Raw genomic sequence first — 20,304 nt, 5'->3', positions numbered from 1 at the left:
CTGCAGTTTGGCGCTGGTAGACTACTGTCTTGTGTATGTTTTCTTCCTAATTCAATCTGAAAGCGTAGCCTCCATCTTGTTGTTTATATAGCACAAATTGAGCTGAGCAGTTGTTGAAAGAGGAGAAGTATAAGCTATGCATGGCTGCTAGAGCAATGGAAATAGGAATCCAGAAATAAAAGAGGAGTGGATGCAGGAGGCTCCTCAGCGATTTGAGCTTCTCGGCCGTCGGATCGAAATCTTCTCGCGATACAGGCCGTCGGATCTCGGGTTGATTTCGTGTGAGCCGTGCGATCTTGGGCCGATCGTTCTCAACCTTTGGATAAAATTTCAATTGCATCGGACTGTAAATACCTTACCCCCACCAGGGTATTTCCGTCTTTTCGCATGGCTGGAAAAATACCCAGTAGCGACATGGGTGTGACCTAGCCGTCGCTCCTCCCGCACTCGCGCCTCCCCCGCCTCGCCTCTCTCTCTCCCGCGCCTCCCAGCCCCGCCGCCGTCGTCTTCTCGCCCAGCCGGCCGCCGCCGCACGATGCAGCGCCCAGATCCACGGCGGGATCGACGCGGCGTCGTTGACCTGAGCCACTACCGTCGTCGAGGTCCTCCCACCCCCTCTCGCCGTCGCGCCTTCCCCTCCTCCTCGTCCTCTCGCTGCTCAGCAGGAGGAGCACGGCTCGCCGCCGGTTCTCACACGCCGCTTCCCTCCTCCGCCCCTCCCTCGAGCCGCTCCTCACCCACCCACCACGGTCACCTCTCCTCCGACCACGCCGCCGTGCTGCGCGACGCCGAGTGGGCGCCCGCCCTCCCCGTCCCGCGACGGCCGAGATCCAGTTCGTCGCCATCGGCCTGAGAAGCGCTTGGGCCGCTGCTCCCCATCGAGCCTGCGTGTGCGACGCATCTGATGGCCAACACAGCCGTGTACAACTCTGCTGCCTCCAGCTCGAGCGCCCATCTCCACTATGTCCAGGTTAATCTCTCTCTCTCTCTCTCTCTCTCTCTCTCTCTCTCTCTCTCATCGTCTTTGCTTGCAGGTTGCCGCTGTCGCGGAGTTGGATGAGGTCATGGCTTAGTTGACGAGGTCAACAACTAATAGAGGTGCACCACCTTGTGCTAAATCATGAGCTTGGTTACTTTTTAGGCTAATGCCCTGCTGGATGCCGTTTTTAGGTTGCAGTGTACATGCAGATAGTTAATTGTTGCCTAGGTTCTCCACGGTCCATACCTATCTATAGGAAGGAGAAATTATTTGATTAGATCTTAGTTCTTTCTTCACAACAATTGTAGGGTATTTTAACTTTCGGTTCTAGGTTACTTAATTAGATCAAGGTTCTCTTTTTACTAGCAGGATATTTTTAACTCAAATAGGATATAAATAGCAGTGTATTTTAACCTACTGTTCTAGGCTATGCAAATAAACATGTAAATAAACAATAGGTTGTATTTTTCTTAGTAACCCATAGGGCTATAAATGATAATTTAACATAGGCAAATCAATCTACAAGGTCCCCCTCATTTTTGCAGTCTGTATCAACAGGGTGTGTTTGTATGATGCATAGGTTACCTTATTACTAAAGTAGTATATATCTGGTCTTCTAATGTATGACCTGGTATTTTTCTATTGAATCATTATCTTGGTGGATGCTAATCGTTTCACTACGGTGTCATTCGCAAACTGACTATTATTGTAAAATAAGGAAACCACGTTTAGTGATACATTTATCTGTACTGTATGCTGTCACCTGCAATCACCAAGTTTAGGCGCATCTGGCATTAACACCATCGTTTATCTGATAGGTTTGTTTTTGAAAACTCCTAGGGCAAAGTTAAGCAAATTGTTGGCTCTACTCTCCGGGATGCATCGAATGATGGCACGACACGGGTGACAAAAGTCTCCATCAGAATTTGCAAATATTTACAAAGATGGACTGGTTGGTGGGCATGTCATAATGCTTGGCGGAGACCCTGCAAGCTGCTATGCTGCCCTGGAAGCACTCCTCTTCCTGCCTCACCACCTGTTCAGGTCGATCATCTTTTTTTCTGTCATTATTTTTTCTTTGCTTTGGCAGTGTATTTGGGCTATTTCTTTCTCTGGAGCTTGGGCATATTGGTTGTCTTTTGGCTCTTTTTACTAGCAGTCTTTCCTTTTCAGTATATGGGAGAGATTACTAGCTCACATATATAGTTTAGTTATTAAGTTTCTAAATAAGTTCAGCCTCAGAGTACAGATTTTGTATCTATTGCTTATTTAATCCATTGAGATCTATTCTCTCTGCTTCATACAGTATGTTTGCATTCAACTTGAAAATTGCATGCTTACTTCAAAATTGGAATGTGACTTCTGCTGCTGCTAGATCCAGTTATGGTTTGGTTGTGTACTACTCAAAATGATTTTATATCGTATCATAAATTTCAGGAACCGTATCATAAGTGGCGCCTTCTTCCACGAACAGTTGCGGTGCTCGCTGTCGGCGTCAGACTCCCAAGGTTCGATCCGCCGCTCATCCTTCCATTCTCCCTGTCGGTCTGTGTGTGATCGATGTTCTGTTTGTTTGATTCCAAACAGCAAGTGAGGATGACCACGACGCAGAGGAGGACGAGGACCCGAGCTCGATTCCGACCACGACGCACCGCACAAGATCCCTGCTTCCTTCCTGACGGCAATGGATCCCTTCCTTGCAGGTAACACTTCCCCTCTCCCTCCCACTGACTTGCTAATCTAATTTAGCCACAGGCTGCTACAAATCACATCGCTTGCTGCACTTACTTTGTTGCCTTGGATTTAGTTGCCTGGGTTGCTGACGAGATCCATCTGCCCGGCTGGAGCCTGTTATTCTCTTGATGGAAGTCAGCCCAATTGTAGGTACGGACTACAAAATACACATCCCCATGACTATGTATATGTACACATCCCATTACTGCCAGTGTTGTTCAAATTTAAACTGTTGTCATAAACTGTTGTCGACGGCTTTGAAGTATTTGGATTGAGGATTATGGAGATAATTTTGGTTGAGAACTATAACTGAATTAAACTAGAAATACGCTACAACACTTGGGGTAGGATTCAACGTATCATATGGAATGGTAGATGTTAATTATTCAAGGTGGATGGTCCACTAAAACTATTGCTTAAATGATTCATTATTGGTAAGTTGCATGCTTTGTTACTCGATTGGGTATATTTAAGTCACTGGATTTGTTCTATATTTTCTAGCAGTTTTTTTACTTGCAAAAAATAGATGGCAAATAAAATTCCAATTAGATATCTATGAAGTGTTCTAAAAAAGGCTATGAACTGATTGTGTGGACTTGGTATGGGAGAAGGCCTGTTGATGGTTGTCTACATTTATATATTAGTTTGCCGGGTGCAGTTTGAATAAGCTTGCGACTGGAGTGTAAAATAAATTACCTGCACAAAAGAAGGGTTAAATAAGGATGAAGGTTCGGGTATTTGGGTTGCTGATACGCTGAAACTTCTGTTTTTATTACTTTATGAAAGTTCAAGTATTTGGGTGGTTCCTCTACCTCTCGCGGATCTCTTGTGCTCTGCTCGTTTCTTACTCTCTTTCTTGTTTCTCTGCTTGATTTGCAGTTCAGACGGTGCCGTGCCGTTGGGGTTGCCTTGCCAGTCGACCGGAGATGGAGCTTATCGTTTGAGCCTCTGCCCTCCCCGTCGAGGTTGCTCCTCACCATCGCAGGCACGGTCTGGTCGGGGCCACGACGACGAGAGGAGCAGCAGAGGATAACTTTTCCCCACGGATCCTTCTCGTCTTCCACGTGATTCGAGTCGCCTCTCTCCGTCAGGTACGAACTCGATCCGCCTCCCCGCAGGATGATTCACCGTTGATTTCTTTTCCTGTCGCGTCGATCCGGGCGGATCTGGGACGGAATCAGCCGCACCTGATGCTGGGTCGTTTCATCGATTTGATCCTGTTCGCCCCCGCTCTGTTTGCTCGATGATCCATTCGATTGGGGATAAGCAAAGGGGTTCGGGGATTGATGATTTGTTGGGAAGTTAGCCTCTGCTGCTGCATCTTAGTGGATCTGATCTGGATTTGCAGTTTGAGGTAGGGGTCCATAATGTGTGGGCATTTTGCGAGCTTGTAAGCTTATGTAGAACTGCTTGGGTAGATCCAACTATTCTGTGGTAGTTGCTCGTATGTATGGTAAATTAACCTGATTAGCCTGCTGTGTATGAATATTTAAGCCGCTTTCTTTCAATCTGTTGGTTCTGAGCTTTGCATCACTGGTGTGTGTTCCTTCCAGATCCTGCACGGACCTCCCTGTCAGGCCCCTCTTGCCGCCCGTCGACACGTCCTTCGATCTTGTTGTGTTGATCATGGGTAAGTGGCAATGCATTATAATGTAGTCATTGGAGTTCTCTTTTGGGCTTTTATTTAACTTTTGATGTACAATGTTTACAACTACCCAAAAAATTAAGCTATGTGTGACGTGATTTATAACTAAGCATGGTCTAATGTTTTGAGGGCAATGACAGGGACCATTCCATTTGAAGAGGCTCATGCTGCCCGGATTTCATTAAGCAAGCCATCTATGTCCCAAAGTTGAGGACCGTTTGGAGAAGAGGCCACCCAGGTAAGCTTATCCAAGCTCAAACATTAATTTAATCACTATTTAGTTGCCGTACTTGCGTTCCTAGATGGATCTTTTGAGATTCCACAACTTTGAAATTCTTACTTGGGATCATTTGATATGTGCCCTTGAAAATAACAGAACGGATCATTCCTAGATGAATTCTTAGCTGATTTCACTGGGCTTCTCCCTTTACGCTAATATGAAATATATTAGCTGCAGTATATAGTCTAGGTTCATTTTAATGCGACTAAATGAGATAAAAATACTACCTGCTTATACCACTCGAGTATCCACCGTTAGGACGTTATGTTCCCTGCAAACACAACATAACCTTTTTGACTTATTATCCCTAAAAAAAGCTGACTCTTTTTCACAAGCTGAAAAGACAATCTGATCTGCCACATTTGGTCTGAAATTTTCTTCTTGTGTGTCCACATGATAAAGAGGATGCCTTTGATCAATTGTAAATCACTTATTTTTCTAGGATATATAGATTTCTTGAATTACCCACAATATACTTTTATGTCATCTAATATATGTCTCCCAGACAATTTAAACAGATGCAGGATATGATTAGGCGCACATATACAAGTATCTTTATGACGACACGTGCACCAGTTTTCATTGTTATTGTTCTTGCCTGTTGCCTCCCCCCCCTATCGCTTCGCTAGGTGAGAGACCCCTCTCCTTTCCTGTTAGAAAATACCAAGTATTTGCAATGCTTGATTGTTATGCCAACTTTTCTTAGAACCTTGGTGCATGGGCCATACAGCGATCTCCATACTACAATTTAGAATTATAAGAAATTGCATCCTCTATTTATTTAGGAATCTAGGTTTGTATTTTTCTGATTTGGTTTTTGCTTTCTGGTCATTTGGTACCGTGCGCCATGATGTACTTCCTGTCTATCATGCTTGGGTTTGTAGGTACCGTTCATTGATCCCTGAACTTTTGACCAATTTATGTTCGTGACATCTTGCGTGTATTCCCTTTCTCATGATTTGTGATTCTCAATTCTGCCAGCTTTGTGGAGACATGGAACCGAAGTCATGAGGTGGACATTATCATTTTGTTAGACTGGGTGTGGAATTGCAAGTTACTCCATTGGCAACCACATACAGACCCGCACCAACTATCCATGCTCTAAGTCAGTCTGTTAGGGGAAAATCAAAGGCATGTGGGCACCTGATCTATTTGTAACATCGACATGTGATGTGTGCAACTAAAAAAATGTTAGGCTATGATAGCAATTCTTTTCAACACATGTTCTCATACATTCTGGATATACTTCCTGCTAAAATGACATATATATTTTCTTTTACATGTCGCCTTTATACCTTTTCATCCCCTGGACCTGTGTAATACTCCCTCTGTACCGTAATAGTTGTCGCTGGAGTAGCTGAACTTCAGCTACTCCAGCGACAACTATTATGGTACAGAGGGAGTATATGTGTGTACAATGTCATCATATCGTTCGTTTAAGAAACATTTTACTCAAGCTGACTGGAATGATATCATTTAGCCATACAAAGCATAGAGGGATTATGTGGCAAGTTGCCTTCTGTATGATTAATGTAATGTATGTGATGCTTCTATAGGTTTACCATTTTGTAATTAGACAACTCGAGTGTGCTAAAATCATTGTGCGTACTATTCCATTCAATTATATTTAAAAATGATTATTCATATTTGGTTGTCTGTTGTTAGGCGGGCAACGCGTGGCAAGCCGCGCCATGAAAACGTTGATTCCTACTAACTTATCATTACGTGCTTATCAAAACGTTGGGACCGGTACCCTCGCGCCAGGGTGGCGCGATCCCGATCTAGTATATATTAGTGGGTCTACTATGTGCATCACGGGTGACGCAGCATGCACTAAAGTTAGTTAACATTTGAGAAAGCATAGGCTTTCCTACATGATTGGTGTACGCGAACATCCCATGATTTCTATTCATGCATGATACTGTTTCGTGGATTCTTTTCATTCTGTCCAGCGAACCCTTTTGTTGGATTCAAGGAGAGAAATCCTTTTTGAATTTAATTTCTTCTATTTGCCAACTGAGACCATTGGGCTTTGGTCTGTTTAAGAGCATCTCCAATAGCCGCCCAACGCGCGGCGCTCAAAATGCGTTTGCAGCGCGCCGATTGCATATATTGGCGCGGCGAGGAGCGTTGGCTTCAGCGGCCGCTGTAAACTTAGCGCGCGCTTAGCTCTAGTAGGCGCGCTAAAATGCAACGCGCGCTCTCGCTCAAATAACATATGTACTCCGAACTAATATTAAAAGACATATGCATAGATTAAAAATAGATAAAATGATACATAGATATTTCACAATGCGTACATAGTTTATCATAGCATAGATAGAAAAAACTAGTCCAACACGATAAAAAAACTACGATGCAACTAGATAAAAACTACGGTGCAACTCGAACCTCTCCGAATCATCATTCTCGCTAGTGTTATCCGAGGTATCGAGCCACGTGTCTTCCCAACGTTCATCATCTGAGCCAAAGAACGACTCCCCATGTGACGCCCCCGATTCAATCGTACACTAATCATGCACGCAAATGTGTACGATCAAGATCAGGGACTCACGGGAAGATATCACAACACAACTCTACAAATAAAATAAGTCATACAAGCATCATAATACAAGCCAGGGGCCTCGAGGGCTCGAATACAAGTGCTCGATCATAGACGAGTCAGCGGAAGCAACAATATCTGAGTACAGACATAAGTTAAACAAGTTGCCTTAAGAAGGCTAGCACAAACTGGGATACAGATCGAAAGAGGCGCAGGCCTCCTGCCTGGGATCCTCCTAAACTACTCCCGGTCGTCATCAGCGGGCAGCACGTAGTAGTAGGCACCTCCAGTGTAGTAGGGGACGTCGTCGACGGTGGCGTCTGGCTCCTGGACTCCAGCATCTGGTTGCGACAACCAGGAAGAAGGAAAGGGGAAAAAGGGGGGAGAAAGCAACCGTGAGTACTCATCCAAAGTACTCGCAAGCAAGGAACTACACTACATATGCATGGGTATATGTGTAAGGAGGCCATATCAGTGGACTGAACTGCAGAATGCCAGAATAAGAGGGGGGATAACTAATCCTGTCGAAGACTACGCTTCTGGTCACCTTCGTCTTGCATCAAGTATAAGAGAGTAGATTGAAGTCCTCCAAGTAGCATCTCCAAGTAACATCTCATAGCATAATCCTACCCGGCGATCCCCTCCTCATATCCCTGAGGTAGAGCGACCACCGGTTGTATCTGGCACTTGGAAGGGTGTGTTTTATTAAGTATCCGGTTCTAGTTGTCATAAGGTCAAGGTACAACTCCAAGTCGTCCTGTTACCGAAGATCACGGCTATTCGAATAGATTAAACTTCCCTGCAGGGGTGCACCACATAACCCAACACGCTTGATCCCATTTGGCCGGACACACTTTCCTGGGTCATGCCCGGCCTCGGAAGATCAACACGTCGCAGCCCCACCTAGGCAAAACAGAGAGGCCAGCACGCCGGTCTAAACCTAAGCGCGCAGGGGTCTGGGCCCATCGCCCTGAGCACACCTGCACGTTGCGAGGGCGGCCGGAAGCAGACCTAGCCTAGTAGGCGTTCCAGTCCAATCCGGCGCGCGCCGCTCCGTCGCTGACGTCTGAAGTGCTTCGGCTGATACCACGACGTCGGGATACCCATAACTACTCCCACGTAGATGGTTAGTGCGTATAGGCTCGTAGCCGACTCAGATCAAATACCAAGATCTCGTTAAGCGTGTTAAGTATCCGCGAACGCCGAACAGGGCCAGGCCCACCTGTCTCCTAGGTGGTCTCAACCTGCCCTGTCGCTCCGCCACAAAGATCCACACAGAGGGCCGTCGGGACAAAGGTCCTTTCAGCCCCCAATCCGTGAATCACTCGCGGGTACTCTTCGAGCGGACCCGACTTTAGTCACCATCTGTATAGTATGTATGTATGTATAGTATATACCCGTGATCACCTCCCGAGTGATCACGGCCCAATAGTATAGCAAGGCAGACTGACAAGAATGTAGGGCCAATGATGATAAACTAGCATCCTATACTAAGCATTTAGGATTGCAGGTAAGGTATCAACAGGTGTAGCAACAATGTCAGGCTATGCATCAGAATAGGATCAACGGAAAGCAGTAACATGCTACACTACTCTAATGCAAGCAGTATAGAGAAGAATAGGCGATATCTGGTGATCAAGGGGGGGGCTTGCCTGGTTGCTCTGGCAAGAGAGAGGGGTCGTCAACTCCGTAGTCGAACTGGGCAGCAGCAGCGTCGGTCTCGTAGTCTACGGGAGAGAAGAGGGGGAAGAAAGAATGAATACAATGCAAACAAATGCATATCGATGCATGACATGACAAGTACGATGCTAGGTGCGCCCAATCGCGGTAGTTGGTGATACCGACGAAGGGGGGAAACATCCGGGAAAGTATTCCCGGTGTTTCGCGTTTTCGGACAGATGAACCGGAGGGGAAAAGTTGCGAGTTCGATAGGTTAGGGGTGTGTGGCGGACGAACGGACTGCGTATCCGGAATCGTCTCGTCGTTCTGAGCAACTTTCATGTTGAAAATATTTTAATCCGAGTTACTGATTAAAAGATATGATTTCTTAAAGATTTTATTAATTTCTGGAATTTAATTAATTAATTATTTAATTCGAAAATGGATTTATGACGTCAGCATGATGTCATGCTGACGTCAGCAGTCAACAGGGTTGACTTGGTCAACCTGACAGGTGGGTCCCGTTCGTCATTGACTGTTTAGTCTAATTAATATTTAGCTAATCTAATTACTGTTTAATTAAACTAATTAGTTAATTAGGTTAATCTAATTATGATTAATTAACTTAATTAATTCCTTAATTAATTAATTAATTAATTTAATTATTATTTATTTATTTAATATATATATTTTTTTAATTCTTTTTCTTTTTTTTCTTTTTTTTAACACGTTCTGGGGGCGTGGGCCCCCCGTTCAGTGGCACAGAGGCCATTCGGGGCGCGGGCGACGGGTAACGGGCGCGCCCCGTTCGGGCGCATGCCCAGGGGCATGCGGGCGTGGGCGGCGGACCTGGCAGGTCGCCAGGCCGGCGTGGGCGAGGCCAGCACGGGCCGGCCGGTGAGCGAGCGGCGGCCGAGCACGGCCCCGTGTGGGCGGGCGCGCATGAGCGCGCGGCAGGGCTGCAGCAGGGAGGCCGCGCACGGCGAGGATGACTCGGGCGCGGGGGGCTCGGCGCAGAGGGCGCGCGGGGCACGGTGAGCGCGTGCGGGCGCCGGCGAGGCGCCGGCGTGCCGGAGCGCAGACGGCGCGGTGAGCGAGCGATGGGGAGAGAGGAGAGGTCGGGGCTCACAAGGGGGAGTAGGGAACGGGGCAGTGTGCTCGACGGAGGAGTCGGGGATGACCGGGCGACGGGGAGGAGGCGCGTGGAGCTCCGGGCGGCGGCGGATCGGTCCGGCGTCGGGGTCGATGGAGCGCGTCGGGGAGGACGACGGAGAGGGGGGGGCGGCGCCGGCGGGAGGAGGACGAGGACGGTCCGGCGACGAAGAGGGCGGCGGTGGTGGAGACGACGATGTCCGAGGCGAGCGCGGCGACGGCGGTTCGGCGTCGAGATGGGATCGGGGGGCTGCCCCGATCTAGATCGGGCAGGGAGGGAGATGAGGAAGCGAGGCGGAGGGCGACGGGGTCCTCAGGCGGGGGGGGGGGGGTCGCGCGAGGCCAGGGGGGGCGAGAAGGCGACGGCGATCCGGGGCGGTGGCGTGGTCGCCCCGATCTCGATCCAGATCGGGGGAGTGAGGGGAGAGTGGGGATCGGGAGTGGGCTAGGGTTTCCGTCGTGGGGGGATAAGGGGAGAGGGGTGGGGGCCGGCCGGGCCTGGTGGTGGCCCAGTTGGCCTGTGGTCAGCTGGGCCGAAGCCCAGGGGGTTTCTTTTCTCTTTTTTTGTATTGTTTTCTGTTTTCTTTTTATTTATTTTCTTTTATGTTTTTTTATTTATCTATAAACACTTAGGCATTTAATAAAAATTTGTTTGTTGCATCATAATTACCCTTGTAATATTCGTCAACCACCGAACAATTTTATTTTAAATTTTGAAAACTTTTATTGTTTTCATCAATTTGAATTTTGAATTTGAACGGTTTCGAATTATTGCGAGGATAGCAACAGTAATCGGGATGACGTGCCATGATTAGCGTGGGATTACTGTAGCAAGATTATCCGGGCGTTACAAATCTCCTCCACTACAAGAAATCTCGTCCCGAGATTTTAGGAGGTAGAAGGAAACAGTGCGGGGTATTCATCACGCAGGCGATCCTCGCATTCCCAGGTGGCTTCGTCTTCAGAGTGATTCGACCACTGGACCTTGAGGAACTTGATCGCCTTCTGGCGTGTGCGGCGTTCAGCTTGGTCGAGAATGCGGACCGGATGCTCTTTATAGGAGAGGTCCTGTTGCAATTCGAGCACTTCATGATCCACAGCTCGGATTGGGTCCTTGAAGCAACGGCGGAGTTGTGACACATGGAACACATCGTGAACCTGAGAAAGGTTCGGCGGAAGCTCCAATTGATATGCCACTTTTCCACGCCTTTCCAGAATAGTGAATGGGCCAATATAGCGAGGAGCTAGCTTGCCCTTGATCCCGAAGCGGTGAGCACCCTTCATTGGTGTAACGCGAAGATAGGCCTTTTCGCCAGGTTGATAGACCATGTCTTTATGATGACGGTCATACTGACTCTTCTGACGTGACTGAGCAGTCTTGAGATTCTCGCGAATAATGCGGACTTGTTCTTCGGCATGTTGGATAATATCCGGACCGAAGAGTGGACGTTCCCCAGTTTCTGACCAGTTCAGAGGGGTTCGGCACTTTCGTCCATATAACACTTCGAAGGGGGCCATCTTCAGACTAGCTTGATAGCTATTATTATAAGAGAACTCAGCATACGGAAGAGATTCCTCCCATTTCTTGCCGAAGGAAATAACACAAGCTCGAAGCATGTCTTCGAGAACTTGGTTGACACGTTCAACTTGCCCTTGTGACTGAGGATGAAAAGCAGTGCTGAAAGACAGATGAGTGCCCATAGCTTCTTGGAAACTTGCCCAGAATCTTGAAGTGAATAAACTGCCACGGTCTGAACTGATAACCAGTGGAATACCGTGAAGCGAAACAATTCTGGACATGTAGAGAGTTGCAAGCTGACTAGCAGTGATCGTTTCCTTGACCGCCAGAAAATGTGCAACCTTAGAAAGTCGGTCAATGACGACAAGAATAGCATCATTACCCTTTTGCGATTTGGGAAATCCAGTAACGAAGTCCATCTCGACATGGTCCCATTTCCATTCAGGAATAGATATAGGTTGCAGAGTTCCAGCAGGCCTTTGATGTTCTGCTTTGATACGACGGCAAACGTCACATTCAGCAACATAACGAGCAATGTCTTGCTTCATGTTAGACCACCAGAATCTCTGGCGGATGTCTTGGTACATCTTTGTACTACCAGGATGGATACATAGAGGCGTATCATGAGCTTCTTTCATAACCTCCTGAGTCATATTCAGGTTTTCCTTCTTACACGGCACCACTAGGCGGCCTTTGAAGTACAAGGCGCCATCATCAGCAATAGTGAAGGATGAGGGACTTCCTTCTTTGAGGTCTTGCTTAATCTTGTAGACTTCAGAGTCAAATCCCTGCATTGTCTTTATGGTGCCCACGAGATCGGGTTCAACAGACAGGGTATAGAGGGAACCCTGGGAAACAACACGGAGATTCATCTTGCGGAACTCCGGAGGAGGGGGAGCGAGTGCACCCGGAGGCACAATATGGAGGTTTAGCTTTCTGAATTCTTCAACAAGTGAGGGCTGAACTTTGTGAACCTGGAGGTGGTTGCAGTAAGACTTGCGGCTCAAGGCATCAGCCATTACATTAGCCTTGCCTGGGGTATAGGAAATACCCAAATCAAAATCTGCAACAGTCTCCATCCATCTCTGCTGACGGAGGTTCAGGTCTGGCTGAGTAAACAGATACTTCAGACTTTGGTGGTCAGTGAAGATCTCGCAACGATTACCGAGTAGGTAATGTCGCCACTGTTTTAGTGCATGAATGACAGCAGCAAGTTCGAGGTCGTGAACTGGGTAGTTCTCTTCGTGAGGGCGCAATTGCCGAGAGGCATAAGCAACCACTTTGCGCTCTTGCATTAGGACACAGCCTAGTCCTTGACGGGAAGCGTCGCAGTAAATGACGAAGTCCTTCTTAGTATCAGGAGGAGCTAGTACTGGGGCAGAAGTCAACTTGTCTTTGAGTGCCTGGAAGCTTTCCTGACATTTGTCTGTCCACTGGAACTTGACGCCCTTATGCAATAGGTTAGTCAGAGGCCTGGCAATCTTGGAGAAGTTCTCGACGAATCGACGGCAGTAGCTGGCGAGACCGAGAAAACTTCTGACTTGCTTAACGTTCTTCGGAGGAGTCCAATCGAGAATAGCCTGAACTCGTTCAGGGTTGACGGCAATACCATCCTTAGAGATGACATGCCCGAGATAGGTTACTTCGGGAAGCCAGAATTCACATTTGGAGAACTTGGCATAAAGTTGATGCTCTCGTAGCTTTTCCAGCACGAGGCGAAGATGTTCAGCATGTTCCTCTTCGTTCTTGGAAAATACCAGAATATCATCCAGATAAACCACGACGAACTTGTCGAGGTAATCCATGAATATATAGTTCATCAGGCGAGAGAAGGTGGCTGGAGCATTGGTTAAGCCGAAAGACATGACGGTGTACTCGTATGAACCATAACGAGTCACGAATGCGGTCTTGGGGATATCTTCCTCACGAACACGGATCTGGTGGTAACCCAACCTCAAGTCGAGTTTAGAGAACACTGATGATCCAGCCAATTGATCATACAGATCATTGATCCGAGGAAGAGGATACTTATTCTGAATGGTAGCTTGATTTATAGGACGGTAGTCTTGGACCAATCGGTTTGTCCCATCTTTCTTCTTGACAAAGAGAGAAGGTGCTCCCCAAGGAGAGCAACTTGGGCGAATGAAACCACTTTGAAGAGATTTATCGATTTCCTCCTTAAGCTCAAGGAGTTCATGCGGCGGCATCTTGTAGGGTCTCTTGGCTATAGGAGTGGTGCCTGGTTTCAAGTCGATGACGAATTCGACAGCTCTAGCAGGGGGAATCCCTGGGAGTTCTTCAGGAAAGATGTCTAGGAATTCACACACGACGGGAATGTTTTCAATGCCCTCAAGTGGTGCAGCGTTCAATGCGTTTAAGGCATAAAGTCTGGCCTCGGCATTACGAACCAGATGAGCATCGTAGCTAATTATTTCATCAGAAGGGTGTAGCAGATGGACGGTCTTGGTGGCGCAAACGATAGAAGCAGTATGCGCCTTTAACCAATCCATTCCCAGAATGAGATCAATGCTACAGGACTTCAGTACGATGGGAGAGACAAGGAATTCCAGTCCTTCAATTTCTACAGGGACGTCGTTGCAAATCATGGAGGTTCGACATTGGCCCGCAGGGGTGTGCACTAATAGAGAAGCGTTCATGTCTTCACTTTTAAGGCCATGCATGAATGCAAAATCTTCTGACATGAATGAATGCGATGCTCCTGTATCAAATAAAACAGATGCTGGTACTGAATTTACGAGGAGTGTACCCATCACAGTAGCAGGCTGGTCTCGAGCTTCATTCAGATCAATGTGGTTGGCATGAACACGGCCATAAGACTTGGCATTGTTGTTGCGGGCCTGGTTGTTCCCACGGCCAGTTGCTGGAAGGGCCAGTTGATTCTGTTTCTGGTTGCATTCCCTAGCACGGTGCCCTGGTTGTCCGCACCTGAAGCACAACCCATTCTCGGGGGTAGGAACAGGAGCTTGGGGTGGTGGAGCTGGAAGCCTCGGCTGCCTAGTTGGAGCAGCCGGCAGACGAGGTGCAGCATAAGACTGCCTTGGGGCAGGTGCAGTTGGACGGTACATGCTGTTCGGGATCCATATCTTACGCTTCTGCGAGGGCGGGCCCGAAGATGAGCCCGTGTCACGGTTGCGCCTTTGAGAGCTCTGGTGTTCTTGCAGACCAGTCTCGACATTGATGGCCTTGTTCACCAAGGTGGCGAAATCGGCAAAGTCATGCACTAGAAGTGTGAGCTTGATGTCAGCTTGAAGGCCTTCACGGAACTTCTCCTGTCTGCGAGCATCAGTTGCAATGTCTTCTTCAGCATAGCGGGATAAGTCCAGAAACTCCCGCTGATAAGCTTCAACAGTCTTGTTGCCTTGGGTGAGGTTGCGAAACTCACGCTTCTTCCTGTCCATGATTCCCTGAGGAATGAAGCGGGCACGGAAGGCAGCCTGAAAGTCTGGCCAGGAGATGATTGTCCCAACTGGCAGAGTACGCCTATGGCTGTCCCACCATTGAGCTGCGGGTCCCTTCAGGAAGAAGGAAGCAAAAGTGACATAGCTGGCAGGGGCTACATCAGCAGACTCCATCTCATAGGTGATGTCACGGAGCCAGTCATCAGCATCCAGCGGCTGGGTTGAGCTGCGGTACACACTTGGGTTGAGGCGTATGAAATCCTGCAGAGTTGTTGTGTTTGGATGCTGGTTCATATTGGGGCGAGGAAACTGAGCCATCATGTTTTCCATGAACTGGCGATTCATCTCAAGCTGTTGGATCATACCAGCCATGTACTCAGGCGGTGGTGGGAAGTTGCCACCACGACCACGACCAGCTGGTCTAACCATCCTGCTAATATATAACAGGGGTAGTTCAGTATTGAGAAATTTGCATAGACAAGAGTCATTCATGATGAAACATGCATAATGAAAGGAGCACGACAGATACCACATAGATAGTCGGCATAACTTACAAAAGGGGTCGGACATAGAGTTCAGTACACAGAGTTCCGTACATAGACTAAGTCATCATAGGCGGCACGCAGGCTCGCGAGTGCATCTAAGACTAATGAGCAAGACTACATCAGTCCCAGGAGGTACTGTGAAGGTAGCTGTAACCTGACAGCTGGTAGTGAGGCAACGGATAGTCCTCCACGTCAGTGGCCTGGGGGCCGCGGATACTCTGGTGTAGAACCCGACGCTCAGGTGGCAGAAGAGGACCAAGTGCGGGAGAGTAGCCTCCCACCTCTGGCCATCCGACACCGTGGGGCATCACGGTCCTGGCTGGGTAGATCGCAGAACGCGGCAGCTGTCCAGACCGGACAAAGGGGTGCAACCGCGTCAGAGCCCTGTAAAGGTGCTGACGAGTGGTGTACAACTCGTGGCGAAGAGCTCTGTTAGCTCGGTCCAGCCCATCAGCATGCAGAACCAGGCGCTGATGGTGGAAAGGCTCTCGGGTGACGGTGGAGTAGGCGGCAGTGTAGTATCCCTCCGCACCAACGTCAGATGCGATAGGAATGTGCCTGAAAGGGGAAGTGTCCAATGCCTGATACTCTCCACGAAGACGTGTCAGAGCAGCATGAGCCGCATCGTGGACTGCCATCTCGATGGTCACTCCAACACCATGAGCGGTGTGCAGCACGGTAGTGGACTCATACTCCCGAGAGTAGAGGTGGACGATGGCACGGTACTGCTCCTGGTTAAAGTCCTGGTACTCCTCGTAGACGGTGTACTCAGGGTGCCAGCGATAACCCAGATAGGTCATCATATCAGCTAGCACAGCAGGTGATCCTGAGGCACCAATGGCCGCAGTGTGGCGCACGACCTGCCTCGCGGGTTCCATCTGAAAACAAAGATGTTTCAATGGAGTCAAATGACAACACGGGCACTATTCAAAATGCTATCCTACAGAATAACTATGGCTTATCCAACTTCGGGGTGAACGTGGTAACGGGATCCTAATGTTAGAGTTAGTAAATTCGTTTAACCCGAGTAGAAAAGAGTTCAGAGTCCCAGAGTAAAGGTCGAGGAGTAAAAGATCCTAGTACCACCCGATGGCGACGTGGGCCCGTAAGGCACACAGCCAAGTTAGTAAAAGTTTTGTAGTGACTAGACTCGACTTCGGCCAAGGAGTGTGGAAGGGGGATTCCTACAGGCAGTCGGCTCTGATACCAACTTGTGACGCCCCCGATTCAATCGTACACTAATCATGCACGCAAATGTGTACGATCAAGATCAGGGACTCACGGGAAGATATCACAACACAACTCTACAAATAAAATAAGTCATACAAGCATCATAATACAAGCCAGGGGCCTCGAGGGCTCGAATACAAGTGCTCGATCATAGACGAGTCAGCGGAAGCAACAATATCTGAGTACAGACATAAGTTAAACAAGTTGCCTTAAGAAGGCTAGCACAAACTGGGATACAGATCGAAAGAGGCGCAGGCCTCCTGCCTGGGATCCTCCTAAACTACTCCCGGTCGTCATCAGCGGGCAGCACGTAGTAGTAGGCACCTCCAGTGTAGTAGGGGTCGTCGTCGACGGTGGCGTCTGGCTCCTGGACTCCAGCATCTGGTTGCGACAACCAGGAAGAAGGAAAGGGGAAAAAGGGGGGAGAAAGCAACCGTGAGTACTCATCCAAAGTACTCGCAAGCAAGGAACTACACTACATATGCATGGGTATATGTGTAAGGAGGCCATATCAGTGGACTGAACTGCAGAATGCCAGAATAAGAGGGGGATAGCTAATCCTGTCGAAGACTACGCTTCTGGTCACCTTCGTCTTGCATCAAGTATAAGAGAGTAGATTGAAGTCCTCCAAGTAGCATCTCCAAGTAACATCTCATAGCATAATCCTACCCGGCGATCCCCTCCTCATATCCCTGAGGTAGAGCGACCACCGGTTGTATCTGGCACTTGGAAGGGTGTGTTTTATTAAGTATCCGGTTCTAGTTGTCATAAGGTCAAGGTACAACTCCAAGTCGTCCTGTTACCGAAGATCACGGCTATTCGAATAGATTAAACTTCCCTGCAGGGGTGCACCACATAACCCAACACGCTTGATCCCATTTGGCCGGACACACTTTCCTGGGTCATGCCCGGCCTCGGAAGATCAACACGTCGCAGCCCCACCTAGGCAAAACAGAGAGGCCAGCACGCCGGTCTAAACCTAAGCGCGCAGGGGTCTGGGCCCATCGCCCTGAGCACACCTGCACGTTGCGAGGGCGGCCGGAAGCAGACCTAGCCTAGTAGGCGTTCCAGTCCAATCCGGCGCGCGCCGCTCCGTCGCTGACGTCTGAAGTGCTTCGGCTGATACCACGACGTCGGGATACCCATAACTACTCCCACGTAGATGGTTAGTGCGTATAGGCTCGTAGCCGACTCAGATCAAATACCAAGATCTCGTTAAGCGTGTTAAGTATCCGCGAACGCCGAACAGGGCCAGGCCCACCTGTCTCCTAGGTGGTCTCAACCTGCCCTGTCGCTCCGCCACAAAGATCCACACAGAGGGCCGTCGGGACAAAGGTCCTTTCAGCCCCCAATCCGTGAATCACTCGCGGGTACTCTTCGAGCTGACCCGACTTTAGTCACCATCTGTATAGTATGTATGTATGTATAGTATATACCCGTGATCACCTCCCGAGTGATCACGGCCCAATAGTATAGCAAGGCAGACTGACAAGAATGTAGGGCCAATGATGATAAACTAGCATCCTATACTAAGCATTTAGGATTGCAGGTAAGGTATCAACAGGTGTAGCAACAATGTCAGGCTATGCATCAGAATAGGATCAACAGAAAGCAGTAACATGCTACACTACTCTAATGCAAGCAGTATAGAGAAGAATAGGCGATATCTGGTGATCAAGGGGGGGCTTGCCTGGTTGCTCTGGTAAGAGAGAGGGGTCGTCAACTCCGTAGTCGAACTGGGCAGCAGCAGCGTCGGTCTCGTAGTCTACGGGAGAGAAGAGGGGGAAGAAAGAATGAATACAATGCAAACAAATGCATATCGATGCATGACATGACAAGTACGATGCTAGGTGCGCCCAATCGCGGTAGTTGGTGATACCGACGAAGGGGGGAAACATCCGGGAAAGTATTCCCGGTGTTTCGCGTTTTCGGACAGATGAACCGGAGGGGAAAAGTTGCGAGTTCGATAGGTTAGGGGTGTGTGGCGGACGAACGGACTGCGTATCCGGAATCGTCTCGTCGTTCTGAGCAACTTTCATGTTGAAAATATTTTAATCCGAGTTACGGATTAAAAGATATGATTTTCTAAAGATTTTATTAATTTCTGGAATTTAATTAATTAATTATTTAATTCGAAAATGGATTTATGACGTCAGCATGATGTCATGCTGACGTCAGCAGTCAACAGGGTTGACTTGGTCAACCTGACAGGTGGGTCCCGTTCGTCATTGACTGTTTAGTCTAATTAATATTTAGCTAATCTAATTACTGTTTAATTAAACTAATTAGTTAATTAGGTTAATCTAATTATGATTAATTAACCTAATTAATTCCTTAATTAATTAATTAATTAATTTAATTATTATTTATTTATTTAATATATATATATTTTTTAATTCTTTTTCTTTTCTTTTTTTTTAACACGTTCTGGGGGGCGTGGGCCCCCCCGTTCAGTGGCACAGAGGCCATTCGGGGCGCGGGCGACGGGTAACGGGCGCGCCCCGTTCGGGCGCACGCCCAGGGGCATGCGGGCGTGGGCGGCGGACCTGGCAGGTCGCCAGGCCGGCGTGGGCGAGGCCAGCACGGGCCGGCCGGTGAGCGAGCGGCGGCCGAGCACGGCCCCGTGTGGGCGGGCGCGCATGAGCGCGGCAGGCGCAGCAGGGAGGCCGCGCACGGCGAGGATGACTCGGGCGCGGGGGGCTCGGCGCAGAGGGCGCGCGGGCACGGTGAGCGCGTGCGGGCGCCGGCGAGGCGCCGGCGTGCCGGAGCGCAGACGGCGCGGTGAGCGAGCGAGGGGAGAGAGGAGAGGTCGGGGCTCACAAGGGGAGTAGGGAACGGGCAGTGTGCTCGACGGAGGAGTCGGGGATGACCGGGCGACGGGGAGGAGGCGCGTGGAGCTCCGGGCGGCGGCGGATCGGTCCGCGTCGGGGTCGATGGAGCGCGTCGGGAGGACGACGGAGAGGGGGGGGGCGCCGGCGGGAGGAGACGAGGACGGTCCGGCGACGAAGAGGGCGGCGTGGTGGAGACGACGATGTCCGAGGCGAGCGCGGCGACGGCGGTTCGGCGTCGAGATGGGATCGGGGGGCTGCCCCGATCCAGATCGGGCAGGGAGGGAGATGAGGAAGCGAGGCGGAGGGCGATGGGGTCCTCAGGCGGGGGGGGGGGGGTCGCGCGAGGCCAGGGGGGGCGAGAAGGCGACGGCGATCCGGGGCGGTGGCGTGGTCGCCCCGATCTCGATCCAGATCGGGGGAGTGAGGGGAGAGTGGGGATCGGGAGTGGGCTAGGGTTTCCGTCGTGGGGGGATAAGGGGAGAGGGGTGGGGGCCGGCCGGGCCTGGTGGTGGCCCAGTTGGCCTGTGGTCAGCTGGGCCGAAGCCCAGGGGGTTTCTTTTCTCTTTTTTTTGTATTGTTTTCTGTTTTCTTTTTATTTATTTTCTTTTATGTTTTTTTATTTATCTATAAACACTTAGGCATTTAATAAAAATATGTTTGTTGCATCATAATTACCCTTGTAATATTCGTCAACCACCGAACAATTTTATTTTAAATTTTGAAAACTTTTATTGTTTTCATCAATTTGAATTTTGAATTTGAACGGTTT

At 49.1% G+C, this 20,304-nt stretch overlaps 1 long non-coding RNA gene across 7 annotated transcripts; it reads left to right on the top strand.

Moving 5' to 3' along the window:
• The first annotated feature begins 418 nt into the window (after positions 1–418).
• On the top strand, positions 419–5,930 carry LOC123157499 (uncharacterized). 7 transcript variants are annotated; one of them, XR_006479013.1, is made up of 11 exons: positions 419–970; positions 1,035–1,098; positions 1,820–2,023; positions 2,417–2,487; positions 2,567–2,682; positions 2,787–2,863; positions 3,593–3,804; positions 4,267–4,343; positions 4,499–4,596; positions 5,157–5,522; positions 5,620–5,930. It is a non-coding gene; the product is annotated as an uncharacterized lncRNA (long non-coding RNA). The 7 variants fall into 7 exon arrangements; XR_006479011.1 differs by having other exon boundaries at positions 5,144–5,522; XR_006479014.1 differs by having other exon boundaries at positions 420–970; positions 5,144–5,267.
• The last annotated feature ends 14,374 nt before the right edge of the window (positions 5,931–20,304 follow it).

The sequence above is a fragment of the Triticum aestivum genome, chromosome 7B (assembly GCF_018294505.1).
Source record: "Triticum aestivum cultivar Chinese Spring chromosome 7B, IWGSC CS RefSeq v2.1, whole genome shotgun sequence".
Classification (NCBI taxonomy): Eukaryota; Viridiplantae; Streptophyta; class Magnoliopsida; order Poales; family Poaceae; genus Triticum; species Triticum aestivum.
The sequence above is the reverse complement of the archived record's forward strand: the minus strand, read 5'-3'. Positions and strand labels throughout refer to the sequence as shown.